The sequence below is a fragment of the Heloderma suspectum genome, chromosome 5, assembly GCF_057233095.1.
Source record: "Heloderma suspectum isolate Gila_16-S chromosome 5, 16-S_ref, whole genome shotgun sequence".
NCBI lineage: Eukaryota > Metazoa > Chordata > Lepidosauria > Squamata > Helodermatidae > Heloderma > Heloderma suspectum.
Window position 1 is genome coordinate 173,976,976 of NC_139462.1, and position 22,749 is coordinate 173,999,724.

Genomic DNA, 22,749 nt, shown 5'->3' on the forward strand with positions numbered 1-22,749 from the left:
GTACAGCTGACACCCATGATGTACTCACATTGGCAAGTGTGAAGAAAAATATTCACTCTATAATGGCTAAATGAAGGAGAGGCCTTTTAAAATCTTAACTGTATGATTGGTGTTAGATTTTGTATCCAGACCTTAGCATTATTTAAGTGTAGGTTTCCATCTCTCAGATGGTGTTTATAATGCCAATGTAATTAAAATAGTGAGTTTTCACAGGCACAAAGGACAGGTGGATGCCCAAATGCTTCTGCAAATCAAGAGGATTGTTGAACTCATATTATGTCCTTTTAGAATCTCATCCAAAATGAATGGTAGGTATAGGGATGATTTTGCATCACATTTTGTTTTCCTATTTCTGGGAAGTCTTCCAGTATTAGATAAAATGTAAATGTGTTTCAAGACTTTGATAGGTGATGAAGGTAGCATTTACAGTCATCATTAAAAACATGTCACCATTTTAAAAGTTGTTTTCCTCCTTTAAATACAATCTGTCTACTTTTTGATGCATGCATCTAATTATCAATGGCTGAATTATGCCAGGTCCTAGAAGATGCGAAGAACCATCAGCAGCAAATGTAAAGTAATCCTGCTTTTAGCTGGTGGTTGCATCCTGTAGAAGAACAGAAGGCTCAAGCAATGTGTCGTATGTGCAACCACCAAGGCTGAATATTTAAAGAAAGTATATGTAGTTGTCATTATTATACCTATGCAGAAACAAACTTGCACGATTCTTTGTTTTCTCAGACATCCTCACAGTGCATTAGAGATTAATGGCCACTTGTGAATTGCCAAGAAGGAGGTTGTGCATCACCAAAAAGATGGCATCAATTTGCATAAAATTTGCACATGCTAATTTATATGTACATGCACAAATGTAGAAATAGTTATTATAATTTAAATAGCAATACATCACATCTCTCTGTAGTGTGGAAGACTGTGACCTGAGTGCCTTGCTCAGTTTGCTGTCCAGGTGCTGTTGATGGTCAAGTTCAAGGTGCCTTGGCTCTTCCCTTTAATGGTTCTTTATCTTTAAACTGGACAGCCCATCAATACAGGAGACCTTCAGAATAGAAGGCGGTCCTCTGGTAGCCTTTCAAATAAAGGACTGTCCTCTGTAAAGGAGGCCACATGGCCACCTATCATATCTACATTATCCTTAGTGGAATCTGAGACTATATGGTACAAGTGAGACCTACAACAAAACGTTGCAGTGTATCCTCCTAATGGGAGTGTTCCTGTTCAGGGTTCTAGCCAGCCATGCCTTCCATTCATTTCTCCTACCCACACAGTTTTCCGTTTCCCTCTTCCAATAGGCTAGCAGCCTTCTGGGGCTATTGAGCTCAGTGGCACTTCTCCATTGGGCTATGTTTTTAAACAGTTTTTTTTTTATACCTCTACAAACCTCAGAATTCCCCTTAGCCTGCTGATGCCACCCTCTTGTTTCTTAGTGGCACAGTTTTAGCCTCACTGATAAGAATGTAAGAAGAGCCATGCCGGATCATACCAGGGGTCTATCTAGTCCAGCATTCTGCTCACACAGTGGCCAACCAGCTGTTGACTGGGAACCCAAAAGCAGGACACAAGTGCATCAGCACCTCCCAGCCATGTTCCCCACCAACTGGTGCACATGGGCATACTACCACTCACCACCTGAGTTTGCTATTAGAAGCATTGCTAGGGAATGAGAATCACTATAGTTCTTTTAAAAAGAGGATATATCTCCCCAGTGCATAGTTTCTATGTCATTTACTTAACTAGCTGCTGAGATCTCAAGGAACAAATACATTGAATTAATATTGTCATTTTAGAAAATGTAACATGCTAATGTAAAAAAACAACAGAAAAATGAATAGAACAAAACGATTATATTAGCACTACACACGTAGCCAACCATCTAGGGTTCCATAATACACCAAATCAACCCTCAGTGCAATTTTATGCATGTTTCCTTGGAAGTAAGTCTCATCATGTTCAATGGTGCTTACTCCCTAGTAAGTATGTTTAGGGCTTCAGTCCCTGAGGAGGGATGTATGAGAAACTCATTTCAGTTCGTTTTTCATCAGGATTTTACCAAGTTCACACCTTCCAGACCAAACATGGGCTCAGACACAATCTGCAGTTGAAGTCTGTACATTTCTGAGCTTGCAATGGGATTCGCAGACCCCCACCCCCAAAGCTTTCAAAATGCATACATTTCAAAATGAGTACATTTCAAAAATGTGCACAAATAAGCTTTAACGATGGGAGAAGAATGCGTAGATTTCAAAAACGCATACATTTCAAAATTTAAAAAATTCAAACATTTCAAAAATGTATACATTTCAAAAACATGCACAAATGTGCTTTAATCATGGGACAAGAATGTGTACATTTAAAAAATGCATACACTTCAAAATAAGTACATTTAAAAAATGAGTACATTTCAAAAGTGCATTCATTTCCAAAATGTGCACAATTGATGCATACATTTGGAAAAATATCCATGGAACTATGCACAGAGTTTCACACGAAAAGTAAAAACAAAGCTTGCAATCTGATACGGACTCAAACCCGAATGATCTTTGAAATGGAATTCAAAGGACTTTGGCAAGCGCAGGTTTTGCTGATTCACACGTCCCTACCTTTGAACACTATTCTTCATGCTCTGTCCAATAAACACTAGATTTAAGATGCTGGAACACCAAGACTAAAAAATAATTTTAGAATAAACATGATTTTGTATAGACTGACCACTTCAAAATATAGGATATTTATTTCTTTAAAGCATTTTACACTGTTCTTCAGCCAAAAATGCCATACCCTCAGGTCCGGCTTGCCTGGTCATGGGGGGGGGCGGAGGTTGCAGGTGGGTGGGGTAAGTGGACGTGGCAGAACGCCATTGGCGGAACCCCCTGGTGCCACTGGGGAGGGGTCAGAGAGGAATTCTTTACTCTCTGTGCCCCTCCCAACTGTCTCTCACTCGCACGGCTCCCTCCCACCCTCCCTTAAGCAGTGTGGGTTCTAACTGGTTGCCCTTTTGGGGGCTATGTAGGAATTTTTGGCTCACAGTCTGATTGGACAAGGCTGTGCATCTTTTCACCTACTTCACACTGTTCTTGGGGTTGGGTGAGTCCTTTAGGTAATTTTGGTCTAATTTTTGTAGGGATGTACGAAAGTCTTACCTGGCTTCGCACCAGGCAATCTGCGGTGGGGGGGAGTTGCTCCGTCCCTCCCCCCAGAATCCTCCCCGGCTGGCTCTGTGGAGCCGCTGGCCGGGGCCGGCCACAGCCAGAGTTCCGGCTGCAGCCGGGCTGCTGTGGCTGCAAATGGAGGCCGTTGTTGCGGCCGCCATTTGCATCCTTGCAGTCAGCCGTGATAGGCTACGTGAGTATTTATGTAGCCTATCACGGTAAAGGCAGCCATGCAAATGGTAGCCGCTACGCCATTTGTGTGGCTGCCTTTACTATGATAGGCTACATAAATACTTACATACCCTATCACGGCAAAGAGCAGGGGTGCAAATGGCATAGCGGCCGCCATTTGTGTTCCTGCCTTTTGCCGTGATAGGCTACATAAATACTTATGTAGCCTATCACGGCTGACTGCAAGGATGCAAATGGTGGCTGCTACGACGGCCGCCATTTGCGGCTGCAGCAGCCCGGCCGCAGCTGGCCGGGAGACCAGCTGGAGCCACCGCTGCATCCGCCGCCAGAGCCACTGCCACATCCACCGCCAGAACCACCGCCGCATCTGCCACCAGGTAAGCTCCGTCCTGGGGGGATTCCGCGGGGTGGCGGGGAGGGGGAGGCCGTTCCGCCATGGACTCCAGGGGGCCGGACGCTAAAGAATCCGACCTCACTGGAGTCTGTGCCGGAATTCTCTGACATCCCTAAATTTTTAAGTTCAGGTCGCATTTCAGTTGGCAGCTAGGACGGGCAAGGGGGAATGAGCTCAGGGATGGTGAACATTCAGAAGCACTGTTATGGTGACAGGTGATGCCTGAGGCCTCCTGAATGGGTTTTGCAGCTTGGCGGGGGGATAAGGGTTGCCTGTGAGACCAATTCACCTCACTCACCCAGGAGCTTTGTGGCCTGGGAGGGGGTGACAGGGGGAAGGTCTACCTTACCCAGAAGAGGCAGTCCAGAGGGGCAGCGATGCTGTCTTCAGGTTGTGTATGTTTTCGCCCATTATAGTGCCAGCTAAACTCTTGGCACAGTTCAGTGCCCATCCTAGGTTTTCCCCTTTGCAGATATTTCAGTAAATGTGGCCCAATTTCAAACCAAGCACTTGCGTCCGTCTCTTTATTACCCTGTCTCTGCTCGCAAAGGCTCCCAGTGCGCTTACATATTATCAATAGAAACAAGACAGTCTCTGCCCACAGGTTTACAATCTAAAAGACACTACACAGAAAGAAAAAGGGGTAGGGAGGGAAGAGGTACAAAAGCAATTCAAGCACCAGTTCACTAGGAGAGAATCCTTTTTATGGTAGATGAAGTATGTGCAGTAGACAGTTTGAGGTCAAAATAGCAGTAGCAACTATCTAGATGAAGCTCGCTTCTGCCATCACTAGATTATATTTTCTGTGGAAGCTTGTCAACCTGCAGCAGTATTAAACTGCTGTCACAAATTGCCATCAGTTTAATTGGTCTCTCTCTTTGTTACATCAGGGTTGTGAACCCCAGAATATTGAAATCATGACAGATTTCTCCAAGATAATGCGATTGGCTTAAAAATAATATTTTTTGAAGTTCAATTTTATTTGGGATTCTCAGTCTTTGCAGCATTCTGCAGTTGTCTCATTTCTTAACAAACAAGCAAAACTTAGTTCTCCTTCTCACCAAGGTTGTAAACCTGCATCTAGGACCCCAAACTTTGGGGGCCTAAAGGAACATTTGGAACAGTGCAGTGCTCATAGTGTTCTGTCCATCATCACAAATTGTCTGCCATGGGGGTGGATGTGTACCCAGTCACAAATTGGCTGCTGTAGGGGCCATGCCAAGTCACAAAATGCAGAAAGCAAACACATGCTAAAAGACAAGTAACATGCTCAGTAACTTGAGTACAAGGCAGAGGTGGAGTCTGAGCCCCCAAATAGAAACCTACCATTTTCTATTCCAACAGAACACCCATTTCACAGAAGGCAAAATGGTGAGGTTAAAATAAAGTAACTTGCCCAAGAACCTGAGTACAAGGCAGAGGTGGTGTCTGAGCCCCTAAAAAAAATGCCTGCCAGGAATGATTATGAGTGTGTGGAAATAGCTAGCAGCTCAGATTCAGATTGGAACAGCCAGAACTGGGGGAGGTTTCCTCTCTAGTGACCTCAGATATAGATAGGCATTCTTCTCAGGACCTTGGCACACAGATGGCTCTACATGAAGGCTCCCCCCTTTCCTCCTCCATGGGAACTCAGGTCTTGGGGGAGGAGGGGAGTGTGGGGTGTGACCTGAGGGATGCTAGAGTCTGGCGCAGAGCAAAGCAGGAAAAGTTAGAGGTGGAGCTCAGATGTCCCACCCAGTGGGCTATGCGTGATAGCTTACATAGGGGGACACAACTGTAAGGGAGGGGCATTCCCCCCTAGGTTATTCTGGCCGGCAAGTTCTTATTCAAACTGCCAGCAACGTCTCTGATTCCCACTTGGCTCCTCTATTGATATTCGTAATTATGTGGAGTAGCTGTTTTCCTTTGTAGTCTGACAGTCTCCGAGGATTTGCATTTGTCAGGAACCAGGTAGCTAACTAATAAAGTAGTGAGCCTCCATCCTGGTGCCTTGGAGGTGGGTGATTGCCAACAGAGAGAACCAAGGGCCCTGACAATGCCAAGAAGAGCATTTTTTAAATTTTGCTTTATTGTTATTATAAGTCCTCTTAACAACAACAAGAAGAAGAAGTACTACTATGACTACTCTCTCAGCTTTCAGGCACTCAGCAGGCAGCAGCACTGGAAAACCCCGAGGGAGGAAGCCCTGGCTAAGTCCCCTAGGGGGCTTTCTGAGAAACTCAAGCAGCTAGACAGGCGCAAGGACAGAAGGGGAGGGGGCAGAATAGTAAAAGAAAGGGCACACATGCCCCTCTGCCACTTCTTTACAGTAAGGTAAGCACTGAAGCCCTGCAGCCTGAGAAATCAAAATTCTCACTGCTTCCCACAATTTTTGGTTGCAGTTTCTTTTCATCCCTCCCTGAAAATGAATGGTCGAAAATAAATAGGTTGAAAAATTCAGCACACTGCCAGTGTATATAGAGGCTAGAAATATGGCTGCCATTTTGAATTCCAGACTTCCAGGGCAACCCTATATCAATGGGACTTACTCCTCAATGCCTCTTAAAATTAATGAAACGAAGAGCATGAGTGAAGCAGGATGAGAAAAAGAAGACAGCTGCCAGGCATTTGTATTATAAAAACTCAGCTGTGCTCTAAAAGCTCTGTTGGGTAAAGTGTGATTATGGGTGCCAGTTCTGCTAATGTATGGCAGACCTCCTCTGAAATAGTACGAATGAAATGAAATAAAGGGAAACTGGAAGTAGGTCAGCCACAGGTTTTCCACACAAGACTCTCTAGTTGCTATCCAAAGAGCCTGCTGCCAGGTTGCTGAAGAGCAGATGCAGTTTCATGATGACAGTGTAAAATGGAGTTTTAAAAATACAGAGAAAACATTACCTGCAGTCTCATTAGCAAAAACAAACTGACCAAGAAGCTTGAGCTGCACTTGAAATATTAATACATTGGGCAAACCACCAGCACGATCCCCTTTAACACTGAACATTTCCTAAAATTATAAGAAAAAATATCAAGGTAGATATTTAATATCAACCATTAAATGTGATTTTTCACTTGCTTAGAACTGCTTTTTGCACCTGACAATTGTGACTTTTTAATCAATTCATTCTGAATCGCATTCCTACCAAGGTAAAGCTACCTACATAAAGAAGGGATGGTTTCACCAATTATTTTTGCTTCCTATTTTGTCTGTAAAATAGAATCTATCTGCAATAAAATAGCTGCTCCAACTTCCACAATCATGCCTCTTGCCCTTGTTCACACATACCATGAAAACATTTAGTTTTAGAAGGATGAGCCATGCCAAGCCTCGGGATCTCCCTCTCCCTGCAACTCCTCTGGCACAGCTGCAAGAAGTTCAGATGCTTTTTGTTTAATTTTAGACTAACTGCAGGTTGTTGTGATGTCCAAACATGGACAAATCCCAATTAGTCCTAACTATGATTAATGGGAACAAACCAACTTCAAAACATAGTTTATGAAGCTGGCTTGTTTTCATTATCTATAGTTAAGATTAACCACAGTTTAGGGTTTGGACATACTGCTAAACTGTGGTTACGCTAAAACAGAAGCAGAAGCTTCTGATCTTCTCCTCAAGGCTGCACCAGAGGAGGAGAGCGGAGGGGGACTGCATGAGCCAGAGGATCACTGCAACTGTTCCTCATAATGCTAATCCATCCAGTGCATCTGGGCCATTTTCTCCCTTTACCCTTTCTTCTTCTTCTGAGACTGAACTTCCTTTCTCTTCTATTTGCTTTCTTAAGATGCTCTGTCCTCCTGGCTTGTTATCTTTCTCTTCTCTTCACATCTTCTGCTTTGGTTTGTTTTTGTTTTAAATTTTTGTTTAACCTTTCTCTTTCTCCTGTCCTTTATCATTCCCAATTTAAATAGTCTATGAAAGTCTATTACAAAAAATTAAGTGTATCCTTGTAATTATCAACATTTCTTCCTTTTCATTTATTCCTTTCTAAGGTTCTTGAGCATGTTGTCATTTATTTCTGTTCATTCTACATTGGATCTCCTTTAGTCAAGTTTTGGTCAATTTCACTCCACTGACTTAAAACATCTAATGATGTATGGATGGCTAGGATTAAGGGACTTGCTTCTGTTCTTGTTCTTCTTGATATTTCGGCACACATCCAACACATTCTCTTCATTCTTTACTCAATCTTGGGATACAGTACCATCTTGATTTTCTTCCTAACATTCTCTCTAATAATGAACTTAGGTAGTTGAATGCCAACAAGATTGAAGTCCTAACAGGGTCACTGAGAAACAAGATGGAGATATCAACTTGCTTGTGTGAACCCTAAGGTATGCTGAAGTACAAAGCATTAAAAAAAAATAGTGCTGTGCTGAAACCCATCTGCCCTTTCACAACCTCTTAATTTCCCTGCAAAAGAGGCAGTTATTTTTCTGTCTCTCTCAAGGGGATTTTGAAAATTTTGAGGACATTTCTCAGTGTGCAGGGCTTCAGTACTTACCTTACTGTGAGAAGGTGGCTGAGGGGTGGTGGTGGAGGTGTGTGTAACACTTTTTGTCAGGGTCTCTAAAGCAACGGCTTTGTACAAGGGACAATTAGCATATATTTTAATATCTTAATTAAAAACAATAATAATGCACATGTAATAATTTTACATGCATAACCATACACTTACTACCAAAAGAATAAAACAGAGCACAGCCCTCCCAGAGTTCTGTCTTTTTTTCCAGCTTGAGTCCACAATATAAATAAAACTTCTCTCTGAAGCTTGATTTTTCTGCTGGCCAAAGAAGGAAACAGTATTTACTCCATTCACTCCAGCTCTGCAGCAATCTTCTCAAAACTGGATCAGGATCCAGCAACACAGGAACATTGTTAAACAGCCCTGTCTCAATGGTTCAAGGTCTTACAGGCAGGAGAAAGCAAGCCTCTTCTACAATGCAGTTTGGTAACTGCCTAAAATGGTGGCCACTCCCTACTAAAGAAAAATGTACCACCAGTGGGTTACATGTGCATTCTTTATTTTACCATTTTTATCATGTTCTGACCTTGCAGCCTCTCCAGCTACTTGAGCTTTCTGAAAAGTCTGTTGGAGGACTTAGCCAGAACTTCCTCCCTTACAGCTTTCCAGTGCTGCTGCTTGATGAGTGCCTGAAAGCCGAGATAGGTGTTTTTGATTTTGTTTGTTGTTGTTAAAAGTCCTTTTAACAACAAGAAGGAGAACAACAGCAACAGCAACAGCAACTCAGCTTTCAGGTACTCATCAAGCAGCAGCACAAGGGAGGAAGTCTTGGAGGAAGTTGCCTAAGGGAGGAAATCCTGGTTAAGGCCTCTAGGGAGGCTTTTCAGATCTCTGCCATTTAAAAAAGCCAAACTACATTGCTTTAGCTGAGACGTTTGTTCAAGTTTTCATTATATCTTGATTGTGAGGCTATTTTTCTTACAGGACGCTGAGCTTTTCAACTTTCTCCTCTTATTCCAGTCTTCAATTTTGCTTCTCATTTTGTTTTCCTATCTTGTTTGAAAATCTCTTTGATTTTTCTCTTCAGGGCTATCTTTTCTTTCCCATAAATAACAACTTCTTACCCTTAACGCTCTCCATGATATTGCGCCTTTCTATCTCTCCTCCTTGATTTCTCCTTAAGTAGCTTCTAGTACTTTATGCTCTGCTCATCCTTATCTTCTTGTTAGACCTGGTTCCTTAGCACTAGTTTGTCTATTGTCAGTTCTTCTGGCTTTTCCCTATGCTTGGAAATCTCTGCCTCTTAGTATCTATCTTGCCTTTTCTCTTACTTATTTTAAAGAGGTTTTATGTACCTACTTATTTGACACTGCATTTTCTTCTATAAGTTCTTATGCTATTCTGTCTGTGTGTGTGTGTGTGTAGAGGAGGTGTTATTTCAGAATCTATTGTTGGATATTTATCTTTGCTTTCTTCCCTCCCTCCTTTTCATGTCAATTCCCTTACCATTTCTATTTTACTGGTTGATTTTAGCTTGTGAGCCTGTGGGCAGGGGAAATGGTCATTTAAAAAAAATATATATATATTTGTTGTTGTTGTTCAGTCGTTCAGTCGTGTCCGACTCTTCGTGACCCCATGGACCATAGCACACCAGGCCTTCCTGTCCTGCGCTCTCTCCCGGAGCGTGCTCAAGTTCATATTCATTGCATCGGTGATTCTATCTAGCCATCTCATCCTCTGCTGTCCCCTTCTCCTTTTGCCTTCAGTCTTTCCCAGCATCAGGGTCTTTTCCAGAGAGTTTTCTCTTCGCATTAGGTGGCCAAAATATTTCAGCTTCAGGATCTGTCCTTCCAATGAGCACTCAGGGTTGATTTCCTTTAGGATGGACTGATTGGACCTCCTTGCAGTCCAGGGGACTCGTAAGAGTCTTCTCCAGCACCACAGTTCAAAAGCATTAATTCTTCGGCACTCAGCCTTCCTTATAGTCCAGCTCTCACAGCCATACGTTGCTAATGGGAAAACCATAGCTTTGATTAGACGGACCTTTGTCGGCAAGGTGATGTCTCTGCTTCTATGCTGTCTAGGTTTGCCAGAGCTTTCCTCCCAAGAAGCAAACGTCTTTTAATTTCATGGCTACAGTCACCATCTGCGGTGATCTTGAAGCCCAAGAAAATAAAATCTGTCACAGCTTCCATTTCTTCCCCTTCTATATGCCAGGAAGTGATGGGGCCAGTTGCCATGATCTTCGTTTTTTTTAATGTTGAGTTTCAACCCAGCTTTTGCACTCTCCTCCTTCACCCTCAACAAGAGGCTCTTTAGATCCTCATCACTTTCTGCCATTAGGGTGGTATCGTCTGCATATCAGAGGTTGTTGATAATTCTCCCGGCAATCTTAATTCCGACCTGTGATTCATCCAAACCGGCGTTTCTCATGATGTACTCTGCATACAAGTTAAATAAGCAGGGTGACAATACGCAGCCTTGTCATACTCCTTTCCCAATTTTGAACCACTCGGTTGTTCCATGTCTGGTTCTTACTGTTGCTTCTTGACTCTCGTACAGGTTTCTCAGGAGACAGGTAAGGTGGTCAGGTACTCCCATCACTTTAAGCATTTGCCACAGTTTGTTGTGATCCACACAATCAAAGGCTTTAGCGTAGTCAATGAAGCAGAAATAGACGTTTTTCTGGAATTCTCTTGCTTTCTCCATGATCCAGCGAATGTTGGCGATTGCATCTCTAGTTCCTCTGCCTCTTTGAAACCCAGCTTGTACTTCCGGTGGTTCTCGGTTCGCATACTGCTGAAGCCTAGCTTGTAGGATTTTGAGCATCACCTTGCTGGCATGTGAAATGAGCGCAATTGTGCGGTAGTTTGAACACTCTTTGGTGTTGCCCTTCTTTGGAATTGGAATGTAAACTGATCTTTTCCAGTCTTGCGGCCACTGTTGAGTGTTCCAAATTTGTTGGCATATTGAGTGCAGCACTTTAACAGCATCATCTTTTAGGATTTTAAATAGCTCAGCTGGAATACTGTCATCTCTGCTAGCTTTGTTGTTACTAATGCTTCCTAAGGCCCACTTGACTTCATTCTCGAGGATGTCCGGCTCAAGTTCAGTGACCGCACTATGGCTATCAGGGACATTCAGATCTTTCCTGTATAGTTCTTCTGTGTATTCTTTCCACCGCTTCTTAATCTCAGCTGCTTCTGTGAGGTCCCTGCCTTCTTTGTCTTTTATCATGCCTGTCTTTGCACAAAACGTTCCCTTGAGATCTCCAATTTTCTTGAAGAGATCTCTAGTCTTTCCCATTCTATTGTTTTCCTTGATTTCTTTGCATTGTTCATTTAAGAAGGCCTTCTTGTCTCTCCTTGCTATTCTCTGGAACTCTGCATTCAGTTGGATATATGTTCCCCTTTCTCCCTTGCTTTTCGCTTCCCTTCTTTCGTCAGCTACTTGTAAAGCCTCATCAGACAGCCACTTGGCTTTCTTGCATTTCTTTTTCTTTGGTATGGATTTCGTTGCTGCCTCCTGAACGATGTTACAGACCTCTGTCCATAGTTCCTCAGGCACTCTGTCTATCAGGTCTAATCCCTTAAATCTATTCCTCACCTCCACTGTATATTCATAAGGGATATGATTTAGGTCATATCTGAATGGTTTAGTGGTTTTCCCTACGTTCTTCAATTTAAGCCGAAATTTTGCAACAAGAAGCTCATGATCTGAGCCACAGTCAGCTCCAGGTCTTGTTTTTACTGACTGTATAGAGCTTCTCCATCTTTGGCTGCAAAGGACATAATCAATCTGATTTCAATATTGACCATCTGGTGATGTCCATGTGTAGAGTCGCCTCTTGTGCTGTTGGAAAAGAGTGTTTGCTATGATCAGCATGTTCTCTTGGCAAAACTCTATTAGCTTTTGTCCTGCTTCATTTTGTACACCAAGGCCATGCCTGCCTGTTATCCTGGTGATTTCTTCACTTCCTACTTTAGCATTCCAATCCCCTATGATGAAGAGGACATCTTTTTTTGGTGTTAGTTCTAGAAGGTCTTGTAGGTCTTCACAGAACCGATCAACCTCAGCTTCTTCAGCATCAGTGGTTGGGGCATAGACTTGAATTACTGTGATGTTGAATGGCTTGCCTTGGATTCGTACTGAGATCATTCTATCATTTTTAAGATTGTACCCCAGTACTGCTTTTCCCACCCTTTTGTTGACTATGAGTGCTACTCCATTTCTTCTAAGGGATTCTTGCCCACAGAAGTAGATGTAATGGTCACCTGAATTAAATTTGCCCATTCCTGTCCATTTTAGTTCGCTGATTCCCAAGATGTCGATGTTCAGTCTTGCCATCTCATGTTTGACCACCTCCAGCTTACCTTGATTCATTGATCTGACATTCCAGGTTCCTAAACAATATTGTTCTTTACAGCATCGGATTTTCTTTTCACCACCAGACACATCCACAGCTGAGTGTCCTTTCGGCTTTGGCCCAGCCGCTTCACTCTTTCTGGTGCTACTTGGAAATACCCTTTGCTCTTCCCCAGTAGTATATTGGACACTTCCGACCTGAGGGGCTCATCTTCCGGTGTCATCTCTTTTAGCCTTGTGATACATTCCATGGGGTTTTCTTGGCAAGAATACTGGAGTGGGTTGCCATTTCCTTCTCCAGTGGACCACATTTTGTCAGAACTCTCTGCCATGACCTGTCTGTCTTGGGTGGCCCTGCATGGCATAGCCTATGGCCTCACTGAAAAGATATACAGCACCCCATATTAGGAGCTTTATAAATAAAAGATGATGGTGATGAGGATAATCATCCCATGAATCAAAGAGTGCAGCAAAATTTTTCTTATGGTTTGTATCTCACTAGTTGTTATGGCTCAGTACACAGATACCTGCCCTACTATCAGAGGAGCAAGGTCTGATGACATGGAGGGATGGAGGAGACTGGGTTCAGGAACCACCCCAAAAAAGAGCATCTGAAGCAATTGCCCCACCAGAAACTCCCATGGAATAGGAATTCCAGGTACTAGTTCTTCCTGAGAAGATAATCCTGCCCCACTCCTCAGACTCAAAGGAATCACCTGCAACTTGGGAGCCCCCTCCACTGCAGCACCATGTTTGGGAATAGCAGGAAGCTTTATGACTCCACTGGAGCATGCACTTTCAGAGCAGATCATGGCCCTATTATGTCCGAGCAGTTTGCTTTGGGGGAGGTGGGGCCTGAGATAACTATCTGGCTTGCAGTTGGCTCTAGATCAGCCCCAACCTGGTTCCCTCCAGATGTTTTGGACTTCATCTCCGATTAGCCCCAGCTAGCATGGCCAATAGTTAGGAATGCTGGGAGTTGAAGTCCAAAAATCTGGACAGCATAGGTTAGAAGACTACTGTAGATCAAGGGCAAGCAACCTTTTGGGGCCATTGGCACATCTGGCAATTTGGGAAACTGTCCTGGGCACCACCCCAAAATGGCTATTGTGGCAAGCATGGCAAAGGACAAATAACCTTCCCAATGGACTGAATAAAAGGCAGATGTGGGGGCTGAGCCCCAACACACTAAACAACTCCTTTGAACTCACAGTTTTCAGCACCAATAGAAACCTATTTCACAGCAATCCCAGCTGCTAGTAAGCAAATATGTTTTTAAATTGTTTTAAAAGTTGGGAGGGGTGGGACACCTTGGCAGGCACCAAGAACAGTGTCCAGGGTGCATTGTTGCCCACAGGCACCATGTTGCCTACCTATGCTCTAGATTATTGCTGGGCAGCATTCCAGGCTCTTTACTCTTGGTTTCTTTTAGTAGCATTGCATTATAATTAGTCCCCCAGTGGACTGTCCATGGTCCTGACCACATGCAGTTTGGGCTGGACTTTTGATGAAGGCTCCATCCTGGAACGGGACACTAGTACACAATTGTATCATTCAGTGGGCTGCAACTAGGGATGGGGAGAAATTTGTTTGGTGTGCATTTTGATACCAACTGACCAAATTTTCAATTCCTGACCTAATATGCAAATCAGAATGCAATTATCTTTCAGGTTCCACACTTCTCCAAATTTTGTGATATAGTTATCCAATTTTAAAAAAATGCATACATTAGGTAAAATTGGGCACAAAATTGGGCACAAAAATTAGGCGAAATGCATCCAAAAATGTGTGTGAATTTCCATGTGGACTTTTGAGCAAAAACCATACAAACTGAAACAGGTTGGGACATGCTGGTGCTTCAAAAAATTCAAGCAGCAAATACTTCTACTGTAATTTGTATCACTGCAAGGAATAGTCTACAAAACCAGATTAGTCATGGTACAACTTAAAGCATACAGAACAACAACAACAACAACAACAACAACTGCAACAACTTATTATGGCTCATCTGTCAACAAAATAATTAATATGGGAATCTACGTAGATGTTCACAACTGAGTGCTTTGGTACAGAGAACAAATCATGGCCATTAGAAGTGGAGGCATGGAGCGGTGATGGTGACTACAGCGGGAAGTACTATGGCACAGCTATCCTTAAGAATTCCCTCCACAGGAAGTATGAAATATGTGGAAGATACTGCTCTCCCTAAGGAGAGTGCAAGGTGCTGGTAGACCTTGGACATACTCATGCACAGGTAGTGTCTCTACTCATTAAGGGAGCAGAAGTTCACATGTTGCCCAGCCATCCTGGCCGTTCTGCCCATAGAGGGGAGCATCCAAGCACTGTTTGCCCATCCCAGAGTGAACTAGCTGCCCACTACATCCTCCAGTAAGTAGCACATGGTGGAAAAGGGTGGCGGGAAAGGTTCAATCAATGCTAGGAGGAGCACAGACTGGACTTTCGATCCTCAACAGGCTAATTGCATAATCCAGCATGTAACAGGCATAGAGCCTCTGCATCTATTGTGGATTGGTTTAGGATTTCTTGGAGTTGATAGTTGTCACTTAACTCTTTTTTGCATCTTGATTGTTTTAGTACAATTGATGATTCTACTTTCATGTGGTGAGAAAGGCTTTATCTGTAATAGCTGACACATGAGAGAAGCTTCAAAGGTGATCACGCGATACATTACTTCAACCCCATGATTATATGAATGCAACATAGTGCAGATCAGACCATGTGTTTCTTCCACAACCATAATACTAATGATGCTGATTCTCAGTCATGGTACTTTTATTCATCAGGCTATGCTTTAGCATTTGTAGGAACGAGCAAAGGTGCTTTGGCTGTTAGTCCTTTAATTTAGTGAGCAGAAATTACTGGAGATACTGATGGTGGTGAAAACAGCAAAGAAAGAATACTCATCTAAACAGAGAACAAGATTCATTTCACTAACTAAAGGATGACTGCAGTAACTAAAATATAGGAGGGTAAGGATGAGCCCCAAAAGGGCTTCAATTCTAATATTTAACTGGGATATATTCATTGTTAGGAATTTGAGCTAATAATGGTCCTGAAGTTCAGATATTATTTTCTACGTATGGATTACTCACTAGCAACATTCCCATTATTATGACCAGTGATGCAACTACATAATTTCATACCCTGCATCTAATGGTTTTATGGGGGGGGGGTGTTAGGTGGCCATATGTGTTCCTACAGTTGTGATGTACACAACAAACGTTTCTGTTCTCTCCACATACCACACCATACTTTACAAATGTTGCAACATTCCTTATATGTTAGAGAAAAAACACCTGTTTTCCAACCCTGATTAGGAAAGAAAAACTCTGACCATGTGCATTTTCACATTTTGAACTCACTTAAATCATAGCACTGACATGACTATAGGAGCAGAATGGACTTTGCTTCTGCTCGCCAAATGCTAAACACATTTTCTTTGGAATAAGCACCATTTTGTTGCAGTAAAATATGCATTTCTAAAGCAAAAATAATAAAATGAACATCTGTAACCATATACATGACTGAAATGAGCCTACAGTGAATAGCATCAGCCCTGCTGACCCCCTGCATGCCCAGGCGAGCTGAGATGCTGACATGGGGGCTGTTTGCCGCTGTCCTCAGCACCTGCCACTATCTGGGTGGTCATCTGGCCCCGAACCTCAGCCACCAGGTCCAGCTCTAGATGAACCACTAATTATGACAGGATTTATGTGAGAGAAGGGCTGTGTTTTGCAGGGATGCCTGGCAGCGGGGAGGAGTCAATGTGTCCCCTGGCGTTGTTTTCCTCACAGCAGTGAATAGCAATTATGGAAGAAAGTAGAGTTATGTTTGGGATTGTAAAACAGTCCTATAAGGATGAAGGAATAAACCTGTATTTTTCCTCTTGTCCCTGGTACCCCCAGTTAATGAGATGTGTCCCAAATAGCATCCTGTTTACTTTGTTCCGTAGAACTCCCATGGGAATCAGTGAGAACTAAACCACTTGCTATCCGTATAGCTTTACAATTCCTAACGGTTCCATTCCTTAGGGCCAAACTAGACAAGATGACAGTAGGTGTGTGTGATTAAACGAAACAAAAAGGACAAAGGATGAAGACCTCAGTCAGCTGAAACAGAAATACACCGGGGTTCCATAGACATAACTGTTAGAGTTTTTGTTAAAAAGACCAGCATAACTGATACGACATAACTGTTGGAGTTGTTAAGTAGACCACAGCATAGCTGATATAGTTACTTTGAAATTCTGACCGATTGTGTAAAATTGTAAACCAACTGGCACAACTGTACTTGTTGTTGTTGTTGTTATTATTATTATTATTAATTTGGTAACCAACTGGCCCAGTGCTCTGTTGTAGGTCTCTTACATCAGGAGTGTGTGTTTAATAGGGATGTCAGAGAAATCCACTGCAGAGAAATCCGCTTTAGGGCCCTATATTCCCTAGGTATACCACAGGAGGAGGAGAAGCCTGCTTACAGGTCCAGTGGTGGGGAGTTTGAGTCCCAGGTGATGCTGTTGTGTCGGGGGGTGGACTGCTGGCCTGGGGGCTTTGGATACCACCTTCTTCTGCCCTGGCATCCTTTTACAGCAGGGACCCCTTGCTGAACTTGGGGCATCTGCCCAACATCCTTGGGTTTGCTGGGCCTGTGACTTCTTTCTAGCACATTGCTACTATACAGTGGGTGTAAGCTAATTTTGATTATTCTTAGGATTGTCGGTGGGTATTTTGACTTTTTGGCCTTGCCCTGGTGGTCTCTGGGATCCTTCTCCTTTTCACTTTTCTCAGTTAATTGGCATCAGGCTTCTAAAAAGGGGCAAGGAGGCAAGAAAGGAAAGGGAAGGGCCCCTGCAAAGAGGACACAGGGGAGGCATGATTCTTCCTCTGAGGAAGAGGCAGGCCCTGATTTGGCTACAATCCTGGCATGCCTAGAGGCTGTGGAGAAAGAAGAACAAACGGATTGCACCTCCCGCCCCTGCCCGACCAAATACGTCTGGTGGCTCACAGCCCAAATGAACAAGGCAACAGGCGCAGTGTACACTGTTGCTCTCCCTTTCAGCGCATTTGGATGGCATTGAGGCATCTTCCAGCCCTGTTTTAGCTCACTCCGGCATGGCTCTTGGGCCAGGGGAAGAACTGACATCAGCAGCATCTCAGGCATCAGCGGTAGGGGAAACATCATCCACCATGGCGTCTGGGAACCCAGGTTCAGCTGCCCTGGATTCAGGTGAGACAACTGCTGCACCTCATCTCATGTGACCAGGTTGGGAACCACTGGGGCCTTGGGGGTGGCTACCTTGGCTTACTGCTCATGGATGGTCTTTTTTCCCTCCTTCCGGGGAACAGCTTAACACAAATGCTGGAGGTCCAGGACCTCTTCATGAGGCTCCTACGCATCCCCCGCCCAATGAAGCAGAGGTCCCAGCACCAGCCGCCGTGTCACCTCCTACTATATATGCCCCTTTGGCCATGGGTGTGCGGGCATCTCCCACCATGCCTCAGGCTGGATCTGGTACTGGTGTTTCCCCCCTTTCTAGCCCAGTGGCAGTGCCATATGCATCTCTACCAGAGGTGAATTCACAGCAACACTCGACAGCAATTGGAGCTTGTGCACATGTTTGGCAGGGCCCAGCAGGCCCTACCCAGGGATCGTTGCCCTTACCTAATTCAGTACAAGCAGATCCTTATGCTAATATAGGGAGGGATGCAATACCCACTGGTGCTACTTCTTAACCAATAGGATTCCACCTGACATCTGCCCAAAGGGAGAAGATTCTCCATGGGGAATATTGATGTTTTCTCCTTGTTATTCCATGAACCGGAATACAAAGACAAAGAAAAGTCTGAGGATAAAGAACAGGAGCGAGGCAGGCAAAAAAAGGCTGCGCGCACCTGGGCAAATTGGTTGCCAGGCTTTCTGATCTATGCGGGTATAGTGCAACAAAAATGTCCAGAACGTGGGTGGATCCTTACCAAATTTGTTGTTCAGCCATTAAGTCATGTCTGACTCTTCGTGATCCCATGGACCATAGCACACCAGGCCTTCCTGTTCTCTGCTCTCTCCCAGAGTGTGCTCAAGTTCATATTCATTGCATCAGTGATGCTATCTAGCCATCTCATCCTCTGCCATCCCCTTCTCCTTTTGCCTTCAATCTTTCCCAGCATCACGGTCTTTTCCAGTGAGTTTTCTCTCCGCATTAGGTAGCCAAAATATTTGAGCTTCAGTTTCAGTATCTGTCCTTCCAATGAGCAGTCAGGGTTGATTTCCTTCAGGATTGACTGATTTGACCTCCTTGCAGTCCAGGGGACTCGTAAGAGTCTTCTCCAGCACCACAGTTCGAAAGCATCAATTCTTCAGCGCTCAGCCTTCCCTATAGTCCAGCTCTCACAGCCATACGTTACTACTGGGAAAACCATAGCTTTGATAATATGAACCTTTGTCGGCAAGGTGATGTCTCTGCTTCTTACTATGCTGTCTTCCTTACCAAATACATGGATATTATTTACAGCGCATACACCAAATATGAGGGTGGGGCTTGGCTGGCCTATGACGAGACCTTTCGCCAGTGTGCTGCCATTGACCCATCCATGCGATGGGATCTTAAGGAGCAGGACCTCTGGCTTCAGTTCATGACCCCATCTAGACCTGGTTTTGGCAATAGATCTGACAGTGGTCACATCTTGGCCAAACACATACCTGCATCAGCCTCCCAGCCAATTGCAGGGCGGGTGGTTCAACACCACTGGCTTTGCTGGGCGTATAGTTCCAAGGGTTCCTGCTCTCAAAATCCATACAGGTTCCACCATGAATATTCTGTCTGTGGAGGACAGCACCCCTGCACCTCTTGCCCTAGAGCCAGAGGCTGGCAGGGCCCCATGCAGGATGGACAGGGCAGTAGGAAATCCAGTGGTGGACAACAGCCTCCTCCCAAAGGGACCCAGCCTAGTTAAGTTTTGGCCACTTCAATGGCTGTTGAGGTGCTATCCACGTAAGGAGAATGCCATCTACCTCGAGCGTGGTTTCATGCACGTTTTTAGTATTCCTTTCCAGGGTCAACGTAAGGCACAATTTTCTAAAAACCAGAATTCTGACCTTGTCATGCAACTGTTGGTAAAGGACAAGAGAGATAAGGAGGTGCTCAAGGGTAGGGTTATTGGCCCATTTTCTACCCCCGCCGATTCCCAACTTACAGGTTTCCCCCCTGGGTATTGTACCAAAGAAATCCTCTGGGGAGTTCAGGTTAATTCATAACCTCTACTTCCCCAAAGGTGGGTCAGTTAATGACAAAATCCCCAATCATCTGTGCTCAGTGCGCAACACCTCTTTTGATGCAGTTATTTCTATGGTCCGGGCTTTTGGACATGGGGCCCTGATGGGAAAATGAGATATAAAATACGCCTTTCACATTTTGCCCAACAACCCCTTGGATTTCGACCTTTTGGGGTTCTGTTTTCAGGGTAGGTTCTACCTGGACAGGGCACTCCTTATGGGGTGTTCCATCTCTTGCGCCATGTTTGAGAGGTTTAGCACCTTTCTAGAATGGACAGTGAGAGATAGGATGGGTGTGTAGAATGTGGTCCATTATTTGGATGACTTTTTGTTTGCCGGGCCCAAAGATTCAACTCAATGCACCGACCTGATGCAGGCCTTTGGTTCCTTGTCAGACGAGCTGGGCGTCCCATTGGCACATGAGAAAACAGAGGGTCCATCTTCAGTTTTAACATTCTTGGGGATCGAGTTGGATACCCTTAATCAATGTTGCTGTCTTCCAAAGGACAAACTTATTGTCTTGCGTGTGAAACTCCTGGCAATCATACATTCCCATAAGGTTTCCTTGCTAGCATTGCAAGAGGTAGTAGGGCATCTAAATTTTGCTTGCAAAGTAGGGATGCACGAAAGTCACTTACCTGGTCTTGCAGCTTGCTTCGCGGTGGGGGGGAGGCGGTTCGCTGCTCCCCCCAAAGTTCAGGCTGGGGGGGGAGGCTTCCCTCCTCGCCCGGCCGAAATTCAGGCCTGGGAGAAGCGCCCCGTCTCCCCGGCCGCGAACTTCAAAAGAAAAAAAAAACGCCCCTGTGATAGGCTACGTAACGATTAACGTAGCCTATCACGGCTAGATCTGCAAAGTCAGCCGTGATAGGCTACATTAATCGTCACGTAGCCTATCATGGGTGACTTTGGAAGAAAAAAAAAAGCGCGTTCGCAAATGGCGGCCCCCATAGGGAGCCGCCATTCGCGTTCCTTATTTGGTCCCTGTAGTCTACATAAAGATTTACGTAGACTACGGCGAAAATAAGGGCAACGCTATTTGCATTACGTAGCCTATCACAGGGGCGTTTTTTTTTTTTTTTACTTTTCTCGTAATGGCGGCGGCCCTCGCCCCTGACGAAGACTTGCCAAACCACCGCCGGGAGGGACATTCGTGAAAGGTAAGTCCCATCCCGGGGGGGGGGGCGGAGAATTTCTCCCTGAACAACCTTCGGAGGACTGAATGCATTGGCACTCGGCCCCCCGAAGTTTCGGGGAGAAATTCTCCCCCATCCCTATTGCAAAGTAGTTGCTCCTAGCTGGGCCTTCTTATGATGGCTATGCTGGGCGTTGCAGGGATTACGGCAGCCCCATCACCGAACCAGGTTTACTTCTGCTATGTGTTTGGATATGGGGGTCTGGCTTCAGTTTTTACAGGAATTTAACAGCGTCTCTTTTTGGAGGTGTGAGTTGCTCCTCAAAGCCGACCTACAGATTCATTCCGATGCCATTGGGGCGCTGAGTTTTGGCGTCATCTGGCAGGACCGTTGGTGTTTTGGGTGGTGGACTGAGAATTGGACGGCAGCCAGAATTTTCAAGGACCTTACCTTCTTGGAGTTCTTCCCCATTTTTGTGGCTGTACACCTTTGGGCTGACCAAATGGCCAACTTGGTGGTTCACTTCTGGTGTGAAAATCTTGCCACCGTTCACGTCATTAATGCTCTGTCCTCCAGAAACCATAGGGTTATGTCACTGGTAAGAGCATTTGTGCTTCATTGCCTGCAACATAATATCTGGTTCTGTGCCTGGCACCTGGCTTGGACAATCCAAATGCTGATGCTTTGTCATGTAACCAGATCAACAGGTTCTGGGAGTTGGCCCCGTGGGCTCGTCCACTGCCAGACCCCATGTCCACTGCACTATGGGAGATTGGCGGACTGAAGCAGTGCATGTCATGATGAACTCCATAGCTCCCAGCACTAGAGTCAATTACGACAAAGCAGGTAGGGAGTTCCATGCCTTCCGGAGTGACCTGCAGTTGCAGCACTTATGGCCCATCCCAGTGGATCATCACTTACAGTTCTGCATGTATTCTAGGAACAGGGGGCTTTTGGCCAGGACCATAAGTGGAAAGCTGGCTGCGCTGGCCTTTTGGTCTAAAATTAAGGGTGTGAGTGATACCATGGCTGATTTTAGGGTATGGCGCACCATTCGGGGCTGGGCTAGGATGTCACCTGCATTGGTGGACTCTAGGCACCCCCTTTCTCCGGATACCCCTTTGGGTCTTTGTAGACAGTGGCCATCCATTTGTGCCTCCCACTATGAGGCAGCACTGTTCCACCCGATGGCTTTAACGGCTTTCTTTGGGGCCCTCAGGATTTCTGAACTAGTGTGGGCATCCAAAAGTGATACATCTTGTCACAGGGAAGGGCCCTGAGATATTCCAACATCCAGGCCCATCTGGATATTGCACATCTTCGGATCAGGAGATCCAAGACTGACCGGCTGAGCAAGGGTGTGATCGTGTCCCTCTGTCCGGCTCAGATGGAGAAGTTATGCCCCGTCAGGGCATTAGCAGTTTTTCTGGAACTAAGGGGGTCAGTGGACGGCCCATTATTTTGTCATTCTGATGGTTCCCCATTGATGAAATTTCAATTTTGGGCTGTTACCAAATCAGCACCGAGTGCTCTCGGCCTGGGTAAGTTCTGATTCAGGACACATTCCTTCAGGACTGGAGCTGTTTCGACAGCTGCATCTTTGCGTTTTTCACATGATCAGGTGGAAGCAGTGGGTAGATGGCACTCCAGGGCCTTTCGGATGTATGTGAGGGGTTTATCTGTCAATCTGTGACACAACACCTTGTTTTCTTCTTCTTACTGTTCTTATTTCCTTAGATCGATGGAATGGATGCAAACCAGTGAGT

General features: G+C 44.8%; 1 protein-coding gene and 1 pseudogene across 2 annotated transcripts in view; one reads left to right on the plus strand and one right to left on the minus strand.

The window, feature by feature from the left end:
• KCNH8 (potassium voltage-gated channel subfamily H member 8) overlaps positions 1–22,749 on the minus strand; it is a 297,245-nt gene that overhangs the window by 68,048 nt on the left and 206,448 nt on the right. The window lies entirely within an intron of this gene.
• Positions 17,693–22,676, plus strand: LOC146344841 (uncharacterized; annotated as a pseudogene).